A 23,192-nucleotide genomic window follows, 5' to 3' on the forward strand; every position below is an offset into this window, starting at 1 on the left:
TTCTTTATTTTTATGGATGGTTTATAACTGATTACTTTTATTGCCAAGTGCTTTTTTACTATTTACCAAATATTGTTCTGTACAGTCAATTCTATTTTTTATTTAACTCTTTATTGTTTAGAGTATTGCATATGTCTCCTTTTCCCCCCCATTGACCTCTCCCCAGCTGCTCCCACCACCCAGCACATGCCCTTACATCCTAGTTTCGGTGCACATTGATTGTGCTTATATGTGTGCATACAAGTACTTTGGTTGATTTCTTACCCCTCCCCCAACCCTCCCCTGACTTCGTTCTGAGGTTTGACGATTTGTTCAATACTTCTATGTCTCTGGATCTACTTTTGTTTATCAGTCTATGTTGTTCATTATATTCCACAAATGAGTGAGATCATGTGATATTTATCTTTCTTTGACTAGCTTATTTCACTTAGCATAATGCTGTCCATGTCCATCCATGCTGTTGGGAATGCTGAGAGTTCTTTCATTTTACAGCAGCATAGTAGTCCATTGTGTAGTTGTAGCACAGTTTCTTAATCCACTCACCTGCTGATGGGCACTTAGGCTGTTTCCAAATCTTAGCTATTGTAAATTGTGCTGCTATGAACATAGGGGTGCATATATCTTTTCTGATTGGTATTTCTGATTTCATGGGATATATCCCTAAAAGTGGGATTACTGGGGCAAATGGGAGTTCCATTTTTTAATTTTTTGAGGAAATTCCATACCGTTTTCCCCAGTGTCTGCACCAGTCTGCATCCCCACCAGCAGTGCAAGATAGTTCATTGTCTCCTCATCTCCCCAGAACTTGTCGTTTGTCAACTTGTTAATGATAGCCATCTGACAGGTGTGAGATGGTACCACATTGTCGTTTTGATTTGCATCTCTCAGATGATTAGTGACTTTGAGCATATTTTCATATGTCTCCTGGCCTTCTGTATGTCCAGTTCTGAAAAGTGTCTATTTAGGTCCTTGCCCATTTTTTGATTGAATTGTTTATCTTCCCTTTGTTAAGATGTATCAGTTCCCTATAAATTTTGGGGATTAAAACCTTATAGGAAATAAAATTGGCAAATATGTTCTCCCATGCAGTGGCCTTTCTTGTTGTTTTGTGGATGGTTTCTTTTGCTGTGCAGAAGCTTTTTATTTTGATGTAGTTCCATTTGTTTATTTCCCATTGTCCTAAGAGCAGTATCGGTAAAGATATTGCTATGACATATGTCTGATATTTTGCTGCCTATGGAGTATTCTGAGATTTTTATGGTTTCTCATCTTGTGTTTAAGTCCTTTATCCATTTTGAGTTTATTTTGTGTATGGTGTAAGTTGGTGGTCTAGTTTCATATATTTGCATATATCTGCCCAATTTTTCCAACACCATTTATTGAAGAGACTGTCTTGACTCCAATGTATGCTCTTGCCTCCTTTGTCAAATATGAATTGAGCATAATGGCTTGGGTCAATTTCTGGGTTCTCTTTTCTGTTCCATTGGACTATATTTCTGTTCTTGTGCCAGTACCGGGCAGTTTTGAGAACAGTGGTTTTGTAATACAGCTTAATATCTGGTATTGAGATCCCTCCAACTTTGTTCTTCTTTCTCAGGATTGCTGCAGCTATTCGGGGTCTTTCTTTATTCCAAATGAATTTTTGGAGTGTTTCTTCTAGGTCCGTGAAATATACCATTGGTATTTTAATGGAGATTGCATTGAATCTATAGACTATTTTGGGTAGTATGGACATTTTAATGATGTTGATTCTACCAATCCATGAACACAGTATATTCTTCCATTTGTTTATGTCTTCCTCTATCTCTTTTTTCAATGCCCTATTGTTTTTCAAGTACAGGTCTTTCACCTCCCTAGTTAAGTTTATTCCTAGGTATCTTATTTTTTATGTTGCAATGGTAATTGGGATTGTTTTTTAGTTTCGCTTTCTGTGAGTTCATTATTGGTGTATAAAAAGTCATAGATTTCTGGGTGTTAATTTTGTATCCTGCTACATTGTCTAATTCATTTATTAAGCCTAGTAGTTTTTTATGGCATCTTTAAGGTTTTCTATGTACAATATCATGCCCTCTGCAAATAATGACAATTTTACTTCTTCTTTTCCAATTTGGATGCCATTTATTTCTTCTTGTTGTCTGATTGCTATGGTTAGCACTTCCAGTACTATGTCAAATTGGAGTGGTGAGAGTGAGCATCCCTGTCTTGTTCCTGTTCTTAGGGGAAATGGTTTTAGTTTTTGCCCATTGAGTATGATGTTGGCTGTAGGTTTGTCATATAAGGCTTTTATTCTGTTGAGGTATGAACCCTCCATTCTCTTTGTTGAGAGTTTTTATCAAGAACAGATGTTGGAATTTGTCAAATGCTTTTTCTGCATCAATTGATATGACTATGTGATTTGTGGCTCTCCATTAGTTTATGTGATGTATAACATGTATTGATTTGCAGATATTGTACCAGTCTTGCATCCCCAGAATAAATCCCACATGGTCATGGTGTATGATCTTTCCAATGTAATGCTGGATCCAATTTGCTAGAATTTTGTTGAGCATTTTAGCATCTATGTTCATCAAGGATATTGGCTTGTAATTCTCTCTCTTTGTAGTGTCTGTATCTAGTTTTAGGATTAGGGTAATGTTGGCTTCATAGAAAGAACTTGGAAGTGGTCCTTCCTCTTGAATTTTTTGGAATAGTCTGAGGAGGATTGGTTTTAGTTTTTCTTTAAATTTTTGCTAAAACTCCCCTGTGAAGCCTTCCAGGGCTTTTGTTTCCTGGAAGTTTTTTGATTACTGCTTCAATTTCCTCCGTAGTTATTGGCCTATTCACATTTTTTTATTCTTCCTGATTGAGTTTTGGAAGATTGTGTTTTTCTAGGAATATGTCCATTTTTTTTATGTTGTCTAGTTTGTTGGAATAGAGTTGTTCATAGTATTTACTTATAATCCTTTGTATTTCTTTGGGGTCTGTTATTACTTTACCTCTTTCATTTCTGATTTTGTTTATTTGAGTCCTCTCTCTTTGCTTCTTGGTGACCTTAGCTAGAGGTTCATCAATATTGTTTATCCTTTCAAAGGACCAGCTCTTGGTTTTATTGATTGTTCATATTGTTTTTTTATTTTGTTTTGGTTTGTGGGGGGGGGGTTTGTTTGTTTGTTTTTGGTCTCTATGTCATTTATTTCCCCTCTGATCTTTATTATTTATGCCATTGTGGTCTGAGAAGATGCTTGATATGATTTTAATTTTCTTGAATTTGTAGAGACTTAGCCTGTGCCCTACCATATGGTCTGTCTTTGAAAATGTCCCTTTCTTCTGCTTACTCTGGGTTTTCTTGTTGCTCTCTTTCTTATTCCTTAAGGTGTAGGGTTAGATTATTTATTACCAGTTTCTCTTGTCTTTTGAGGTAGGCCTGTAATGCTATGAACTTTCCTCTCAGGACTGCTTTTGCTGGGTCCCATAGATTATGGATTGTTGTGTTTTCATTGTCATTTGTTTCCAGGATGTTTTCTTTTGTTTGTTTTTAGTTTTTGTTTGTTTGTTTGTTTGTTTTGTTTTCAGCACCTCTGGAGTGCAATGGATAAGCCTCGCCTTGGGAAAACCACCTTCGTGATTGTGGTATCTCCCCTGCCAGGTAAGTGTCCCAGGATGTTTTTCATTTCTTCTTTGATCTCTTTGGTAACCTACTCATTGTTTAATAACATGCTATTTAGTCTCCAAATGTTTGATTTTTTATTATTTTTGATTGTAGTTGATTTCTAATGTCCTACCATGTGGCCTGTCTTTGAAAATGTCCTATGTGAACTTGAGAAGAATGTATATTTTGTAGCTTTGGGGTGAAATATTCTGAAGATATAAATTGAGTTCATCTGATCTAGTGAGTTGTTTAGGATTGCAGTTTCTTTGTTGATTTTTTGTCTAGAAGATTTATCCAGTGATTTAAATGGGATGTTAAAGTCCCCTACTATGATTGTATTGCTGTTGATCCCTCTCTTGATATCTCCCAAAAGTTTTTTTTATGTATTTGGGTGCTCCTGCATTGGGTGCATATATGTTTACCAGAGTTATATCCTCTTGTTGTATCGATCCCTTTAGAATTATGAAGTGGCCTTCCTTATCTCTTGTTATGGCCTTTCTTTGAGGTCTATTTTGTCTTATATAAGTATTGCTACCCCAGATTTGGTTTTATTTCCATTTGCCTGAAAAATATTTTTCCATCCCTTTACTTTCAGTCTGTGTGAGTCCCCTGTTCTGAGATGGGGCTCTTATAAACAGCATATATATGGGTCATGTTTTCTTATCCATTCAGCCACTCAATGTCTTTTAATTGGAGCATTTAATCCATTTACATTTAAGGTTATTATTGACTAGAGGCCCAATGCACAAAATTCGTGCAAGAGTAGGCCCTCACAGCCCTGGCTGCCTCAGGGTCCCGGCTGCCTCATGGCCTCGGGGCCCAACCCCCTGCCCACTGGTTGTTTCAGAAGGTTGTTCAGGAAGGTCATTCTGGAAGATCGTTCTTCTCTCTAGTCTAATTAGCATATTAGCTCTTTATTATAGAGGATAAGTACTTGTTTGTAGCCATTTTTATTCTTTACGCCTGTGTTCCTTCTTCCCTTTCTATTTCTTATTTTTATACCAGTTCATTTAGCATTTAAAAATATGGGACATTTCACGAATTTGTGTGTCATCCTTGCACAGGGGCTATGCTAATCTTCTCTGTATCATTCCAATTTTAGTGAGCACTGGGCTTTTCTTACTGTTCTCTTTCTTGTCTTGTAGATGTAAGGTTAGATAGTTTATTAGTTATTTTTCTTGATTTTTGAGGCATGCCTGTAAATTTATGAACTTCCCTCTCAGGACTGCTTTCATTGTGTCTCACAGATTTTGAGTTGTTGTGTGTTCATTTTTGTTTGTTTCCAGGAATGTTTTGATTTCTGCCTTGATCTCATTGGTAATGCATTCATTGTTTAATAACAATCTGGTTACTCTCCATGTGTGAATTTTTGAGCTTATTTTTATTGTACTTGATTTCTAGTTTCATGCCATTGTTATCCTAGAAAATGCTTGATATAATTTCAATTTTCTTGAATTTGTTAAGACTTATTTTGTGTCCGAGCATGTGGTCTATCCTTGAGAATGATCCATGTGTACTTGAGAAGAATGTGTATTCTGCCTCTTTGGGATGAAATGCTCTGTAAATATCCATAAAATCTCTTTGATCTAGTGTGTTGTTAATGACGCTATTTCCATATTGATTTTTTGTTTAGAATGTCTATCCAGTAGTGCCAGTGAAGTGTTATGGTCCCCCATTATGACTGTATTGCTATTAACCTCTCCCTTAAAGTCTTCTGAATATATATATATATATATATATATATATATATATATATATATAAAGTGGCCAGATTATTATGACCACCTGAACGTCCAGACCATTATAAATAGGGAAGCAGGTTGTTTACCATGACAGAAGTGATTTTTTTTTCTGAAGATATGGGTAAACAACTCGATTTAACAGCCTTTGAATGTGGGATATATTTGAACGAGAGTGGCCAGATTATTATGACCACCTCATCAGTTATTATGACCACCCCATCAGAACTTCGTTGGGCCACATTTTGCCTTCAATACTGCGGTGATTCTTCTAGGCATTGACTCCACGAGATGTTGAAAGGTGATGTGAGGAATCTGACACCATGCCTGATGAATAGCACTGTCCAGTTCTGTGAGATTTGATGGTTGTGGAACCAACTGCCTGATGGCTCTTTTAACTTCATCCCACAAATGCTCAATTAGATTGAGATCTGGTGATTGTGGGGGCCACCTAAGCAAGATAAAGTCTCCCTCATGTTCTTGAAACCACTTCTGCACAATATGAGCACTGTGGCATGGCACATTGTCTTGTTGGAGGAAGCCATCTCCATTGGGATACGCCATCAACATGATAGGATGAACTTGATCAGCAATAATACTTAGGTATGTTGTGCTATTCAGACATTGTTCCACACTAATTAAAGGGCCCAAATCATGCCAGGAAAACATGCCCCAAACCATAACACTGCCCCCACCAGCTTGAAGGGTTGTTCTCATGCATGTGGGGTGCATGCTTTCATGCTGTTTCCAGCAAATTCTCACTCTGCCATCTGCATGATGCAACTGGAAACGTGATTCATCGGACCATATGACTTTTTTCCAATGCGCGACTGTCCAATCCTTGTGTTCCTGTGCGAATTGGAGATGTTTTATCTTGGTAACTGCAGACAGCAAAGGTGTTCAAACAAGCCTTCGGCTTCCATATCCCATACAATGCAGTGTATGGCTAATTTGCCTACAAATGTCAGGTGGTCATAATAATCTGGCCACTCAATATATATATATATATATATATATATATATATATATAGAGAGAGAGAGAGAGAGAGAGAGAGAGAGAGAGAGCCCTGGAGCACAAAAATTTGTGCACTCGGGGGGGGGGGGTCCCTCAGCCTGGCCTGCGCCCATTCGCAGTCCAGGACCCCTAGGGGGATGTCCACCTGTCGACTTAGGCCCACTCCCCGAGGGATCAGGCCTAAGCTTGCAGTCAGACATCCTTCTGGCAGTCAGGGAGCCCTCAGGGGATGTCCGACTAAAGGCTTAGGCCCCCAAGGGACCAGGTCTAAACCATTAGTTGGACATTCTTAGTGCTGCCACGGAGGTGGGAGAGGCTCCTGCCACCACCACTGTGCTGGCCAGCCATGAGCCATCTTCTGGCTGAGTGGCACTTCCCATATGGAAGTGCACTGACCACCAGGGGCCAGCTCCTGCATTGAGCGTCTGCTCCCTGGTGGCCAGTGCACATCATAGCAACCGGTCATTCTGCCATTCAGTCAATGTGCATATTAGCCTTTTATTATTATTATATAGGATGTCCCTATTTCCCCCCTTTTGCCCCCTATACCCAGCTCTTGCCCCCCACTTCTCTCTGGCCATCACCATACTGTGTCCATGGGTTGCACATATATTTTCTTTGGCTAATCCCTTCTTTAAATTCACTTCTTTAAATTTTTATTTTCAGATAAGTGCTTATAACTGCACTATTACATATTTCCTATTATATCATTTAGAATTAAGATATTTTTTAATTGAACCCTTGTAAATTTTAGCACAATTTAATAAATTATGCTAGAAGCAATTAGGAGATTTTTCATGTAATGCAGATACATTTCAATTAATATTTATTAATTTTTAATTTTTTAATATTTTAATTTGAAATAATCTCATACATGTAAAAAAAACTATAAAATACTACAGCATATTATATGTACCCTTCACCCAATTTCTTAGGTGTTAATAATTTAAACATAACCATTATACAACTAACAAAATTTGGAATATATTTTTCTTATAATCTCTTTAATGTTACTTAATCCATTTACTTTGTTTTTGTTAATCTCCACCCAAGGATATTTTTTCATTGAATTTTAGAGAAAGTGAAGGGAAAGGGAGAGACACATTGATTGGTTGCCTCCTGCACATGCTCTGATAGGGACTGGGGATCAAGCAAGCAACTGAGGTACATGCCCTTGACTGGAATCAAACCTGGGACCCTTCAGTCCACGGGCTAATGCTCTATCCACTGAGCAAAACAGGCTGCAGCTTAATTCATTTACTTTTAATCTATATGTGTCTTCATATTTAAAGTGGGTTTTGTTTTTGATTCACCCTCATAATCTGTCTTTTAATTGGTGCATTTATGCCACTGACTTTCAGAGTGCTTACTGATAGAGTTACTACCATATCAGGTGGCTTCTGGGGCTTCTGGGGCCGGCCTGCGGCCTGGGATTGGATCCAATCATGGGCAGCAGGCAGGCAGCTTCTGGGGTCGCACACGGGGGCCTGGATGGCAGCTCATGCTGGCGGCTCGTGCTGTCCCGCCCTGCCTGCAGTATGCAAATTAGCCACCTTCTTTGTTGGTGGTTAATTTGTATATCGTGCTGATTAGCCAATGGGCAGCGTAGCAAAGGTACGGTCAATTACCATGTTTGCCTATCATTAGATAGGATATATCCATCCCACGTTCAAAGGCTGTTAAATTGCATTGTTTACCCATATGATCAGAAAAAAATCACTTCTACTGTCATGGTAAACAACCTGCTTCTCTATTTATAATGGTCTGGCCCTCTAGCAACTTTAGCGTGAAATTATAGCTAATTTGCCTACAAATGTCAGGTGGTCATAATAATCTGGCCACTCATTGTGTGTGTGTGTGTGTGTGTGTGTGTGTATTACACATAAGTTTATCAAGATTATAGCCTCTTGTTGGAATTATCTCTTTACTATTATGTAGTGACCTTCATTGTCTCTTGTTTTGGCCTTTGTTTTGAAGTCTATTTTGTCAGACATGAGTTTTGCTACCCCAAATTTATGGTTCATTTCCTTTTGCATGGAATATGTTTTTCCATCCCTTAACTTTCAGTCTGTCTGAATCTTTTGTTATGACATTGATTTTTTGTAGTTAGCATATATATGGTTCATGTTTTTAATTCATTTAGCTACGTATGGCTTTTGATTGGAGCATTTAATCTACTTATATTTAAGGTTATTATTGATAGATACTTATTTATTGCCAATATTTCTTTATAACTATGTTTCTCTCTCTCTCTCTCTCTCTCTCTCTCTCTCTCTCTTTCTTCTTCTTCTTCTTCTTCTTCTTCTTCTTCTTCTTCTTCTTCTTCTTCTTCTTCTTCTTCTTCTCCTTCTTCTCCTTCTCCTTCTCCTTCTCCTTCTCCTCCTTCTCCTTCTCCTTCTCCTTCTCCTTCTTCTCCTTCTCCTTCTCCTTCTCCTTCTCCTTCTCCTTCTTCTTCTTCTTCTTCTTCTTCTTCTTCTTCTTCTTCTTCTTCTTCTTTCAGTCTGCAGGCCGACGCTCTATCCACCGAGCCAAACCAGTTAGGGCATCTTCTTCTTCTTAAAACACTCCCTTTAACATTTCCTACAATGCTGTTTTGGTAATAATGTACAATTTAGCCTTTTTTTTATCTGGAAAGTTCTTTATTTTCTTTTCAATTTTAAATGATGGCCTTCCTGGATAGTATAGTCTTGGGTTTTGTTTTACATTACTTTGAATACTTCTTGTAGCTCCTTTCTGGCCTGGAGTGTTTCCATTCAGGAATCAGCTGACAATCTAATGGGTAACTTTCTGTCTCTCTCTTGCTGCCTTTAAGATTCATTCTTTGAGAGATAGAGGAATACATAAATAGATGGAAGAACAAGCCGTGTTCATGGATTCAATGCACTCCCCATTAAAATACCAATGGCATATTTCACAGGCCTAGAACGAATTCATCTGGAATAAAAAAAGACCCTGGATAACTGCAGCAATCCTGAGAAAGAAGATCAAAGTAGGAGGGATCTCAATACCAGATATCAAGCTGTATTGCAAAGCCACTGTTCTCAAAACAGCCCGGTATTGGCATAAAAACAGACATATAGACCAATGGAATAGAATAGAGAACACAGAAATCGACCCAAACCACTATGCTCAATTAATATTTGACAAAGGAGGCAAGAACATACAATGGAGTCCAGACAGTCTCTTCAAAAAATGGTGTTGGGAAAATTGGACAGATACGTGCAAAAAAATGAAACTAGACCAACTTCCAACTTACACAAAGAATAAATTCAAAATGGATAAAGGACTTAAACATGAGATGGAAAACCATAAAAATATTAGAGTAATCCACAGGCAGCAAAATATCAAACATATGCCAAAGCAATATCTTCATCGATACAGCTCCTAGGGCAATGAAAACTAAAGAGATAATAAACAGATGGGACTACATCAAAATTAAAAGTTTCTGTACAGCAAAAGAAACCTTCAACAAAACAACAAGAAAGCCCACTTCATGGGAGAACATATTTGCCAATGATATCACCGATAAGGGTTTAATCTCCAAAATTTACAGGGAACTCATACAAATTAACAAAAGGAAGATAAACAACCCATTCAAAAAATGGGCAATGGACCTAAACAGATACTTTTCGAATGAAGACATAAGGAAGGCCAAGAGACATATGAAAGTCACTAATCATCTGAGACATGCAAATCAAAACCACAATGCAGTACCATCTCACACCTGTCAGGTTGGCTATCATCAACAAATCAACAAATGACAAGTGCTGTCGAGTATGCGGAGAAAAAGGAACCCTCATGCACTGCTGGCGGGAATGCAGACTGGTGCAGCCACTGTGGAGAATAGTATGGAGTTTCCTCAAAAAACTAAAAATGGAACTCCCATTTGCCCCAGTGATCCCACTTCTAGGAATATATTTCAAGAAACTAGAAACACTGATCAGAAAGGATATATGCACCCCTATGTTCATAGCAGCACAATTCACCATAGCTAAGATTTGTAAACAGCCTAAGTTCCCATCAGCAGATGAGTGGATTAAAAAACTGTGGTACATCTACACAATGGAATACTATGCTGCCGTAAAAAAGAGGGAACTCTTACCATTTGCAACATGAGTGGAACTGGAGAGCATTATGCTAAGCGAAATAAGCCAGTCAGAGAAAGATAAATATCACATGATCTCACTCATTTGTGGAATATGATGAACAACATAAACTGATGAACAAAAACAGATCCAGAGACATAGAAGCATGGATCAGACTGTCAAACCTCAGAAGGAAGGTTATGGGAGGGTGGGGATAAGGGGGAGAGATCAACCAAAGGACTTGTATGCATGCATATAAGCCTAACCAATGGACACAGACACCAGGGAGGTGAGGACATGAGTGGGGGCGTGGGGGTGGGGGGTAATGGAGGGATAAAAACACATATGTAATACCTTAATCAAAAATGAAAAAAAAGATTCTTTCCTTGTATTTAATGCTTGTCATTTTAATTATGATGTATCTGAGCATGGATCCCTTTGAGTGCATCTTGAATGGAATTCTCTGCTTCTGGAACTTCTGTGGCTTTTTTCTTCACTAGGTTAGGGACGTTTTCTGTTATTATTTCTTTAAACAGGTTGTCTATTCATTGCTCATTTTCTCCTCCTTCTGGTTTCTTTATGATTCCAATGTTGTCACCTTCCAATGGTGTCCCAAAGTTCCCTTAAACTATCCTCCTGATTTTTACTTCTTTTTTATTTATTTCTGCTATCTTTGAGTAGTTTTTCTAGCTTATCTTTCAAATCACTGATTTAATCTTCTTCATTCAATCTGTTTTATTTTTTTCAGTGTATTCTTGATGTCAGATATGTTATTCTTCATTTCTGACTGATTCTTATCTATTGTTTCTATTTCTTGTTTCATGCTGTTGTAGTTTCCACTGAGTTCCTTAAATTTATCACTAAGTTCCTAGAGTATCCATATATTACTTTGAACTCTATATCTGATAAATTGCTTTCCTCCATTTTGTTTAACTCTCTTTCCAGAGTTTCCTCCTTTTCTTTCATTTGGGAGTTGTTTCTTTGTCTCTCCACTTTTGCTGTCCCTTTGTATTTGTTTCTAGGTATTAAATCAAACTGTTATGCCTCCAAATCTTTGTGGGTTGGCCTTATATAGTAAGTATTTTGTGGAACCAAGTGGCACAATTTCTTTGATCTCCTGAGCTAGGTGCTCTAGGAATGTCCTTTGTGTGATTTATTTTGGCTCTCCTGTTGTAATTGGGTCTTGAATGTTGTCCCATTCATGGGTGTAATCTCCTCTCAGACACCTGGTGGCCTACGAAATCATCCCCAATTACATCATGTGAGCTGTGTGCAGTTGCTGACAGAACAAGACAAAACAAGAAACAAAACAAAAACATACACAAGACCCCTGAAACAATGTCAAAAGCAACCACAAAGTAAGAGAGAATTGGGAAAGATAAAAGAAAAGAAGAAGAATAGATGAAAAGAAAAATCAAGGAGAAAAAAAGGGGAAGAAAAAGGCATGTAAAAGGGCAGAGTTGAAAGAAAAAATAAGAATAAAGAATTAGAAAAGGAAAATGGTATAAAAGAAAAGAGAAAGAGAAAAGTATTAAAAGGAAAACACTTTGAGAAAGCATAAAGAAAAATACACTGAGAAAGCATAAAGACAAAAAAATAAGAAAAGGAAAAAATGAAGAGAAAGCAGGAGAGAAGAAAATAAAATAGAGTAAGTAAAGGCATGACAGCCAAGCTGGTGAGGCTTTGTGGTTGAGTGTTGACCCATGAACCAGGAGGTTATGGTCACTGTTTGATTCCCAGACAGGGCACAATCTTGGGTTTCAGGTTCGATCCCTAATAGGGCACTTGCAGGAGGCAGCTCATCATTGATGTTTCTGACTCTCTCCCTTCCTCTCTCTGAAATCAATAAAATCATTAAAAAGAAAAGAAAGGGGAAGAGAAAAATTAGATATATGAAAGAAAAAGGAGAAACTAAAAATATAACAAATCAATAAAGAAGAAAGATAAAATAAAGAAGGGGGAAAATGAAGTGGATTTGTCTCAGAATATAGTGCCTCCTGGGAGCTCCCTTTCAATCATGCTCATTTGATAACTGAGGCTGATTGTTTTGCCTGCAAATTCTGGGCCTTGCACTGTCAGAAACTGTCCTCCGTTGGCTCTCAGCAACCTGTTTGAAGCTTCAAGTGATCCACAGTTTATGTCTGTCTGCACAGGACTTGGCTACACATGAGAGGGGACAAGTTGTACTCTAAGGCCAGTTTGATAGCAACACAGGGGCCCAGGGATGGGTCAGCATCCCCAGGTTCTTAATCACTCAAATGTCTGTTTCTGAAAGGGTGTTAGACAGAATCAGGAATATAGTCCTCTGGATCTCTCTTGAGGGGAAGGTCCATTCAGATTTAAGGGCAAGTAGTGGGTGTGTTTTTCCATCCCAGAGCTACTCCCCTGAGAGCATCCCAAAATATTGCCCTGGCCTTGGCTAGGTGAAGATCCTTGTATGCAGTCCAGTGGGAATAGCTGTAAACCAGGAGTTTCTATCAGCTCTCCCCTGAGGGGGAAGCACTAGTCTCCTGAAACAGTTGGGACAGAGGGCTCCATCCCCAAGCCATTCACTGATAGTCCCTGATACTGTTCAAACCCTTCAGCTAGGCCTCTGCTGCTGTCTCCTCTACAAAGGTCAAGATGCAGGGTGTGGCAGGCAGGGCTCCTGAGCATGGGATGAGCTGTCTCTCCTAGGGAAGGGTATTTTCCTTTAGCATTTTCCTTTTCTTGAGCTGTGGCTTCTGGGAGGGGCCAGTAACTCTCAGGAAACTTGCCATTTTGATTTGGGGTTGGTATGACCAAATGCAGGTCTCCCAGCTGCCCCTTTTCTACCTCTACCCCCAGTGTTCCCCACCTCAACCTCTCCTCAGGCACCTTTAGTCTTCACTGCCCTCCCTCCATTGAACCTTCAGGTAAGTACCTACAAATGAAATCCTGTGCTCTGGATTTAAAAAACAAACAAACAAAAAACTATGGCTTTTGCTCTGACTGGCTCTGGTCTCCTCAGTGCCAAAAGCTCTGCCACCTTTCACACCTGAATGTTACAGGGGCTGCTGTGCTGGAGGCAAAGACCAACAAGTAGCATAATAAATGCGAGAGGTCCGTCAGAAGGCTGATGGACCTTGGGCTTTCGCAAGGGCTAAAAGCTATGCACTGGTTGTTCTGTCGAGACAATGGTGGCTCAGGGCAATCTCCTAACCTGATAATCTTTTACTGTCTACCAAATCTTACCTTTGATATGTGTGTTTGCTTTGCTAAAGGGCAAATGTATATTCTAGTAAATAAAAAGCTATGGGTCCGGAGATTCGGGGAGCCACTCCACTAGAGAGTAGGTTTCCACCTGGTTCCCCATGCCTTCTAAACTTATATTTCTTATCTAGTATATCCATTTATGCATGGCCTCTTCTCCAGATTCTGAATCCTTGCTGCAAAAGGTTGTGGCACTGCTATTCTCAGCTCTGGTGCTTTAGGCTGTGTAGCCCAACCTGGGGCCCAACCCTTGATATTGTCAGGGAAAAACACACCCCCTGCAGCTGACAGATCCCTCTTTGCTGTCAGCCTGCCTCCAGTGGAAGCTGGGCCTGCCGCTTTCATAACTTCACCCTTCCTACAGGTCTCCAGGTGTTTTCTGTTATTCCTTGTTGTCTCCTCCTTAGCTGACCTCAGTTGGTAATTCCAGGTGAATGTTCCCCAATTTAACTTTATTTCCAGTTCTGGCCCTAGGGGGAGGTGCAAGAAAGTTCTGCCTATTCCATCACAATCTTCTCCTCTCTTTAGAAATATTTTGATAGTGTTTTTTCTTAAGCATTTTAAGTATAACATCTCACTGCCTTCTGAATTCCATTGTTTTTAATGTGAAGTCAGCCATTAATTTTCTAGTTGTTGCCCTGTACATGATGAAACAGTTTTCTCTTGCTTCTTTCAAGATTTTCTTTGTTTCTTAATAGCATGACTATGATGTTTGTAGGTCTATAACTCTTTATGTTTATTTTTCTTGGGCTTTATTGTACTTCTTGGCTCTATAGATTAACCATTTTCATCAAATATGGGAAGTTTTCTGCCATTATTTCTTAAAATGTTAGTTTTGCTTCTTTATCTGTTCTTTTTCTGTGACTCCAGTACAGGTATACTTTATGTTGTCCCACAGTTTAACTGTGGGACAACATTTTCTTTAGAACAGATAGCTTCCATTGATTTACCTTCAAGTTCACTAATTCTTGTTATTGCCATATCATATCTTCTATTGAACCCCTTTAGTAAAATTTTTAATTCACTTAATGTACTTTTCAAATCCAAAATTTCCATTTGGTTCTCTTTCATAATTTCTTTCTCCTCTGTCAGGTGGCTCCTCTGTCCAGGGACCCAATTGACGGAGGAGAGGCACTACCCCTGGGCTAAAACTGGCTCTGCGATCCCAGTTGCCCTAGAGACCTTGCACGAGGTGGGCGTGGTGCCATTGTGAGACATGAGGTCAGGCTTTGGCCAGGCACAATTGGCCTGCAGACACATGGAGCAATCTGGCATGGGGGCAGGGCCTAGCCATTGGGCTCACGGCATAGGGGGGACCTAGATTGGAGGGAGGCATGGGCGGCGAGTGGCAGTCCATGGGCTGTTGGCACCTCAGCATCCTAGGACAGATCAGACATTCTGTAACAATGCATGAAATCAACATCAACAATCTTGATAAGCAACAGGTTCAGCTCCTGGAAGAGATATGTATTTTTTTTAAATATCTATCTATCTATCTATCTATCTATCTATCTATCTATCTATCTATCTAATAATATATAGAGACTATATATATATTAATAATATATAGACAAACATGTAAATTAACCGTCCCTCTGCTACGCTCACCAGCCAATCAGGAGAGTATGCAAATTAACCCAACAAAGATAGCGGTTAATTTGCATACGTAGAGGCGAAGCAGCGGAGCAAAAACTGAAGGCTCCGTCTGGAGTGAAGGCCTGGGTCCCAGGTGCTGGAGGAAAACCGGTGCCAGCAGCTAAGGGAAGGGAAGGCCTATTGCACAAATCTATTCATGCAACAGGTCTCTAGTATATATATAAAACCCTACTATGCAAATAGACTGAACGGTGGAACAACTGAACAACTGGTCGCTATGACATGCACTGACCACCAGGGGCACACGCAGAACATAGCGGGCATCGGCAGCAGGAGGCAGAGCTCAGTACATGGCCGGCGTCAGCCATGGAGGGATGGTGGAGCAAGTGAGCAGGGGTGCCAGACCAAGACGGGGCGCCGGTTGCTGTCATCGGTGTGAACCTCTGGTGATTACTAGAAATTCTTTGCTCCCGCATGCCGTAGTCCTGCCTGGTGCTCGCACCTGCTGCCAGTGCTGGAGGCACTCCTTGCACCTGCTGCCAGCGCCAGAGCTGCCACTCACACCTGCTGTCAGTGCCCAGCGCCAGTTCCGATCACTCAGCACCGTCAGTGGGTGTGAGTGGCAGCTGTGGGCCCCAATCGCCCCTGAGGGCTTCTCCATCTCGCCCTGCTCCTGAGGGGCAATTGAGGCAGTAGCCACCACTCACACCTGCTGACAGTGCCAGCCCCGCTCCCACCTGCTGCTGGCACTGGCCCCAATCTCTCCGTGACATCAGCGGGTGCGAGCGGGGCCAGCACCATCAGCACGTGAGTGCAGTGGCTGCGGGAGTAGGCTGCTGGCAGACAGGGGAGCAGGGGCCACAGTGGGAAGGGCTGGGCAGGGGCATGGAGGATGGACCGAGACCTGCCCCTGTGTCCACCACAGCCTCACAGCCCACAGTTCCTTTCAAGGTGCATGAATTCATGCACCAGGCCCCTAAGATATATATATATCCTATATAATAATAGAGAAACATGGTAATTAACCATGACTTCGCTACCCTTCTCATTGGCTAATCAGTGAGATATGCAAGTTAACTGCCAACCAAGATGGCGGCCGGCAGCCAGGCAGCTTGAAGCGAACAGGAGGCTTACTTGCTTCAGTGACGGAGGAAGCCAACGTTCCCCGCCTGCCGCTGCTGGGCTCTGAGCTTGCAGTTTAAGAAACATTGTTGCAATTATAGAAGCTAAAAAAAACCAGAAACCTGCTTTTAGCCAGCCGGGCCTCAGAGCTGGACTTGAAACAGTGTTTCGATTATAGAACCCAAACAAACCAGATACCTGCTTTCAGCAGCGGAGGTCTCAGAGCTGGAGCCGAGCCTCAGAGAGAAAGCCGGCTCTCAGTTCCAGTGACAGCCATAGAAGGTAAATAAATCCCAGAATAAATGAAAAAAGAAAAAAAAGGACAGGTTGGGAGCTTCAGTTGCCCACCAGCCTGAAAACGGCCCTCAGCCTCTCACCCAGACTGGCCAGGCACCCCAGTGAGTACCCCCACACTGAAGGGGGAGTGACCAGCTGCAAACAGCCATCATCCCCTCATCCAGACTGGCCAGGCACCCCAGTGAGTACCCCCACCCTGAAGGGGGTATGACCAGCTGCAAACAGCCATCATCCCCTCACCCAGGCTGGCAAGGCACCCCAGTGGGGACCCCACCCTGAAGGGGGTGTGACCAGCTGCAAACAGCCATCATCCCCTCACCCAGGCTGGCCAGGCACCCAAGTGGGACCCCCACCCTGATCCAGGACACCCTTCAGGGCAAACCAGCCAGCCCCCACCCGTGCACCAGGCCTCTATCCTATATAGTAAAAGGGTAATATGCCTCCCAGCACCAGGATCAGTGGATCAGGGAGGCCTCATTGCCCCTGTGTCAAGCAGAGCCACGAGGCCTCCCAGGACTGGGATCAGTGGAGCCGTGAGGCCTCCTGGCCCCTGGAGCAGTGTGACAGGGGGCAGAGCCCAAACCCCCTGATCGCCCTGCGGCTCTGTGTGTGACAGGGGGCGGGGCCCCAACCTCCCTATCCGCCCTGCTCTGTTCATGACAGGGGAAGGCTCCCTAACCCCCTGATTGGCCCTGCTCTGTGCCTGATAGGGGGGAGCTCCCCAACCCCCTGATCAGCCCTGCTCTGTGCCTGATAGGGGGGAGCTCCCCAACCCCCTGATCACACACACTGACCACCAGGGGGCAGACGCTCAATGCAGGAGATGCCCCCTGGTGGTCAGTGCGCTCCCACAGGGGGAGCTCTGCTCAGCCACAAGCCAGTCTGATGGCTGCCAGTACAGCGGTGGTGGGGGGAACCTCTCCCGCCTCCTCAGCAGTGCTAACGATGTCCGACTACAGCTTAGGCCTGCTCCCCGCTGGCAAGTGGACATCCCCCGAGGGCTCCCAGGCTTCCAGAGGGATGTCTGACTGCCAGTTTAGGCCCGACCCCCTGGGGAATGGGCCTAAGCCAGCATGTGGACATCCCCCAAGGGGTCCCAGACGGTGAGAGGGCACAGGCCGGGCTGAGGGACCCCCCCACCGAGTGCACAAATTTTTGTGCACTGGGCCTCTAGTATGATATATAATAGTGTACAAGCTTTAAAGGTGAATTATTTTTTCTATTTCCTAGTAAAATCAGTACCTCAAAATTTTAGTGGCTACCTATGAATAATTTCAACCTTTTTTGGGGGGGGGAGAGAAGTTTTATTTGTTCGCACTTAATATTAGTAAAAAAACTGTCTATACTAATAAAAGAGTAATATGCTAATTAGACCAGGTTGACTGGCCATCTTCCAGACGTCTGACTTCCTTCCGGACAAAGCTATGGTGGTGGGGCCAAGGCAGAGGCAGTTAGGGGCAATCAAGCCGGCAGGGGAGGGCAGTTGGGGGAGACCAGGCCAGCAGGAGAGGGCAGTTGGAGGCGATCAGGCCGGCCAGGGAGGGCAGTTGGGAGCCATCAGGCCAGCAGGGGAGAGCAGTTGGGGGCAATCAGGCTGGCAGGTGAGCAGTTAGGGGTGATCAGGCAGGAAGGCAGAGGTGGTTAGGGGCAATCAGGCAGGCAGGCAGAGAGGTTAGGGATGATCATGCAGGCAGACAGAGAGGTTAGGGGCAATCAGGCAGGCAGGCAGGTGAGCAGTTAGGAACCAGCGGTCCCAGATTGGAGAGGGATGTCTGATTGGAGAGGGTTCAGGCTAGGCTGAGGGAACCCCTGTGTGCACGGATTTCATGCACTGGGTCTCTAGTTAAATATAAATGGAATTAGGTAGAGAACAATACAAACTCGTTCAGGTTATGTTAATAAATTATATAACATCACCCTCTATATCAGCTAAGCCTTATATAATTAGAATGATATCCCAAGTAGTCATGGAAAAGTGCTCAAAAATAAATGAAACTTGAAATTATCTAAGAGTTTTAAGAGAAATCATATGTATAAATTTTCCAAAAGTCTAAAAATAGGAAGGTGTTAAACAAAATGCACATGACAAAGAAAACAGCTCATCAAGCTTTCCCAGCTATGAAAATGTGGTTTCCCCATACATCATACAATAAAAAGCAGATGGTAGAAAATTAGTTGCCAAAAAAGAAAGGAAACACATACAACATGTTATAATTATGAGCTTCAGAGAAACAAAGGGAGGGAGATGAATATTTTTAAACAAAAAAAGTAATGTTTCTTCCATGAAAGCTATCTCTCCTGAGTAGGGCAAACTAAGGATAAAATGACATGATCTCAGAAACATTAAGAACTCCTGGAATGAACTTTTTTTATCATCTAGAAAAACACCCCCCTTCTTTTTGTTGTAACACACCAAATTCTTTGCCACTCTTTTTTTCTCTTTTTTAAATATTTTTAAAATTAAATCTTTATTGTTCAGATTATTACAGTTGTTCATCTTTTTCCTCCCATAGCTCCCCTCCACCCGGTTCTCACCCCACCCTCTGCCCTTACCCCCCCCCAACTGTCCTCATCCATAGGTGTATGATTTTTGTCCAGTCTCTTCCCACACCCCCACACCCCTTTCCCCCCCGAAAATAGTCAGTCCACTCCCTTTCTATGCCCCTGATTCTATTATATTCACCAGTTCATTCTGTTCATCAGATTATTTACTCACTTGATTTTTAGATTCACTTGTTGATAGATGTGTATTTGTTGTTCATAATTGGTATCTTTACCTTTTTCTTCTTCTTCCTCTTCCTAAAGGATACCTTTAAGCATTTCATATAATACTGGTTTGGTGGTGATGAACTCCTTTAGCTTTTTCTTATCTGTGAAGCTCTTTATCTGACCTTCAATTCTGAATGATAGCTTTGCTGGGTAAAGTAATCTTGGTTGTAGGTTCTTGCTATCCACCACTTTGAATATTTCTTGCCACTCCCTTCTGGCCTGCATAGTTTCTGTTGAGAAATCAGCTGACAGTCGTATGGGTACTCCCTTGTAGGTAACTGACTGTTTTTCTCTTGCTGCTTTTAAGTTTCTCTTTGTCTTTAGCTCTTGGCATTTTAATTATGATGTGTCTTGGTGTGGTCCTCTTTGGGTTCCTTTTGTTTGCGGTTCTCTGCACTTCCTGGACTTGTAAGTCTATTTCTTTCACCAGGTAGGGGAAGTTTTCTGTCATTATTTCTTCAAATAGGTTTTCAATATCTTGCTCTCTCTTCTAGCTCCCCCATAATTCGGATGTAGGTATGCTTGAAGTTGTCCCAGAGGCTCCTTACACTATCTTCATATTTTTGGATTCTTTTTTCTTTTTGTTTATCTGGTCGGGTGTTTTTTGCTTCTTCCTATTTCAAATCTTTGACTTGATTCTTGCTATCTTCTAGTCTGCTGTTGGAACTCTGTATAATATTCTTTATTTCAGTCAGTGTATGCTTAATTTCTAGTTGGTTCTTTTTCATATCCTCGAGGGTCTCACTAGATTTATGGAGGGTCTCACTAAATTTATTGGCGGTTTCTAGAAAATTCTTGAAAAACCTTATAACCGTGTTTTTAAACTCTATATCCAGTAGTTTGCTTTCCTCCATTTCTGTCATCTGTGACCTATTTCTTTTATGCTTCACTGTGTTGATAGAGTGGCTTTCTGTGCTTGGTGTCCTATAGGGCCCAGTGACTCAGCCTCCCCAATTACCTGAGGTGGACACTCTTGGTGCACCCCTTTGTGGGCTTTGTGCACAGTCTTGTTGTAGTTAAGCCTTGATTGTTGTAGGTATCACTGGGAGGAATTGACCTCCAGGCCAATTGGCTGTGAGAATCAGCTGTGTCTGCAGTGGGAGAACTTCTGTGCTGGAGACACCCTTCTGGGGCAAGACTTGCTTCAGTGGGGCTTTGGTGCTCACTGAGTCTTCCCCCTGAGTGTGTCCCTTATGGATCTGAGGAGTTGTAATCTGGATGGTCCCACTCTGACCACTGGGTACACTGGCTCTTGGGTCTAAGGAGGTGCTAATTTAGCCTCTGCCTGAGGCTACCCAGCAGGAGCTATGGAGAGATCTGCAGATTCCTCTTCTTTTTTTGGGGTTTGGAGGTGCCCAGTTGAGGCCCAGCTGTGAAGCAATGCAAGCTGCTGTGGGTCCTTGGGCCTTCTTTTGGAAGTTCTGGATCTCTCTGATCCAGCTGCAGTTTGTTAGGTAATTGTCAGATTGCAAAAGCCACTGCACACAGCTTGGGTGGGGCGGGGTCTCAGGGAATCGACAGGGAAGAACAAACAGCTATGGCTGATCCTCAGTCCTACCCTAAGAGTCCTCTCGTCTCAGTGTCCCAGTAATCGCTGCAAGCACCTCTGAGAGAAAGCCGCCCTCGAGTTCTTCCTGCTGGCAGACAGTCCAGTTTCTCCCCGTATGAGTCTGGGTCCCCAGAGACTTGCCTGGAACTGGAGTTCAGAGCAGTCGGGAGCTTGAGACTTCCTCCAGATTGAAAAAGACAACCATGTCCTCAGTTGCCAGCCCTTTCTACGTGCGCCTCTGTACCTCTGCACTTTACTTCCACACCTCCTCTGAGTCTCAGTGTGCTTTTCTCTTTCCTTCTAGTTGTAGAATTTCCACTCAGCCAGCCTTCCTGTGGTTCTGGATGATGTCTGTTTTGTCTTTTAGTTGTATTTTTGAAGTTGTTGTGCGAGGCAGCAATTTCCAGTGTTTACCTATTCCGCCATCTTGGTTTATCCACCACTCTTGGTATTTGTGGTTTACTTAGAGGTCCTTATGGCTCTTTGGATGGACCTGTTGGTTCAGTCCCTCTTGCCTCATGATCAAAGCAGGCCACATCTGGGATGCATATGTCTCTCAAACAGGTCCAACTTAGAGTTAATCCAAGAGTTTTACAAAAACTCTGGAAGTGCTATGTTCTTTTTCACAGGAGTTGAGCATAGGAAGCTGTAGGTTTAATGCTGCTGATACCACACAAAAGTGAAATGAAACCACTATGCAAGAGAGCAGGCTGAAGAGATATGCAGTAGGTCCTAATGACAACATTTTAACCCCTGATCAAACTGGTCCTAAATCAGAGTCATGTGAGCCAATAAAATCCCCTTTTATCTGAAACCAATTTGAATTGGATTTTCTATATATTGACCCTTAAAAGATCCTAAATAATAAAATTCTAATCTCATTTTTGTTTATCTAGTGAATAAACAAAACTAGAGCTACTGCAGTCTAGAAAGCACCTTTTCCACATTCATTATCATAAGAACTCTGTGAAGTGTTACTACAATTTTTATTTTACAGATGAGGCTACATAGTGCCTTAGTCCCTTCAGATTGCTATAAGGAAATATCACTTTCTACTATAATAAATACTACTGGTTGGCTTATAAACAACAGAAAGTTATTTCTCACAGTTATGGAGGCTGGGAGTCTGAAATCAGGGTACCAGCCTGATGAAGTAAGGGTCCACTTCCAGGTTGCTGACTTATTGTTATATCTTCACATGGGGGTAGAGGTCTTTCTGGAGCCTCTTTTATAAGAACACTAATACTATTCATGAGGGTACTGTCCTTGTGACCTAATCACCTCCCAAAGACCCCACCTCATACCATTATATCAGACATTAGAATTTCAACATATGAATTTTGAGGGTACAGAAACATTCAGATTATAACAAATGACTTGCCCAAGATCACACAGCTGGTAATTAGCAGCACCCAGGTCTTGTGAATTCAAATTCTATACTTTTCCACTAGTGCTTTTCAACCTCAGGGTGTTGTTGTTTTGTGTTCTTTTTAAAAGGTATTTTCAGTGCTATGACAGGTGGTACAAAAAGCTATAGTTTAAATGTAACTTCTCTTTCTAGAACTTCAATTATATTCAAATATCTTAGAGAAAGTGTATAAGCTATGTAACACAATTTTTGTCATTCTATATAGTATTATTGTATTTTAAAATTTAATATAATATAGTACAAAGCAAACATTTTTAGAATTCAAATAAATATCTCAATAAGGTGTCATGATTGCAATTGGCCACTTGGGTATTTATCCTAAGATAAAAAAGTAGTTCTATCCTTTCACCACTAGGAAGCACATAAAATGCAACAGTATTTTAAAACTCAAATTAAAGGGCAAAAATTGATTATAAATAATGAATAAACTCTATAATGAATAAACTATCATTTTATTTTATAGTTAGACACAAAAGTACTAAGGTCCCAGAGAATAAGTATAATGATGAAAAAAACCCAGAATGTTTTAAACAAAGAACAGAAGCCTACATAAGTACAAATATTCTGAACAAACATTTCTATTGCCACAGAAATTAAGGTCACTAGTAATTCTCCAGGAAGACTTCCAAACTATTCTGGCAGTACAGTTGAAGCAGAGGTTTATTTTAAAGATAATGCCAAAAAAATAATTGTTGATGATAGATTTTGAATTTCATTCTATTTCATTAGACT

General features: G+C 41.5%; 1 non-coding gene across 1 annotated transcript; it reads right to left on the reverse strand.

The window, feature by feature from the left end:
• Positions 1-4,647: 4,647 nt before the first annotated feature.
• Positions 4,648-4,751, reverse strand: LOC111825270. Its single transcript, XR_002828445.1, has one exon. It is a non-coding gene; the product is annotated as a U6 spliceosomal RNA (small nuclear RNA).
• Between the last annotated feature and the right edge of the window lie 18,441 nt (positions 4,752-23,192).

Source organism: Myotis lucifugus, unplaced genomic scaffold (genome assembly GCF_000147115.1).
Source record: "Myotis lucifugus unplaced genomic scaffold, Myoluc2.0 scaffold_19, whole genome shotgun sequence".
NCBI lineage: Eukaryota > Metazoa > Chordata > Mammalia > Chiroptera > Vespertilionidae > Myotis > Myotis lucifugus.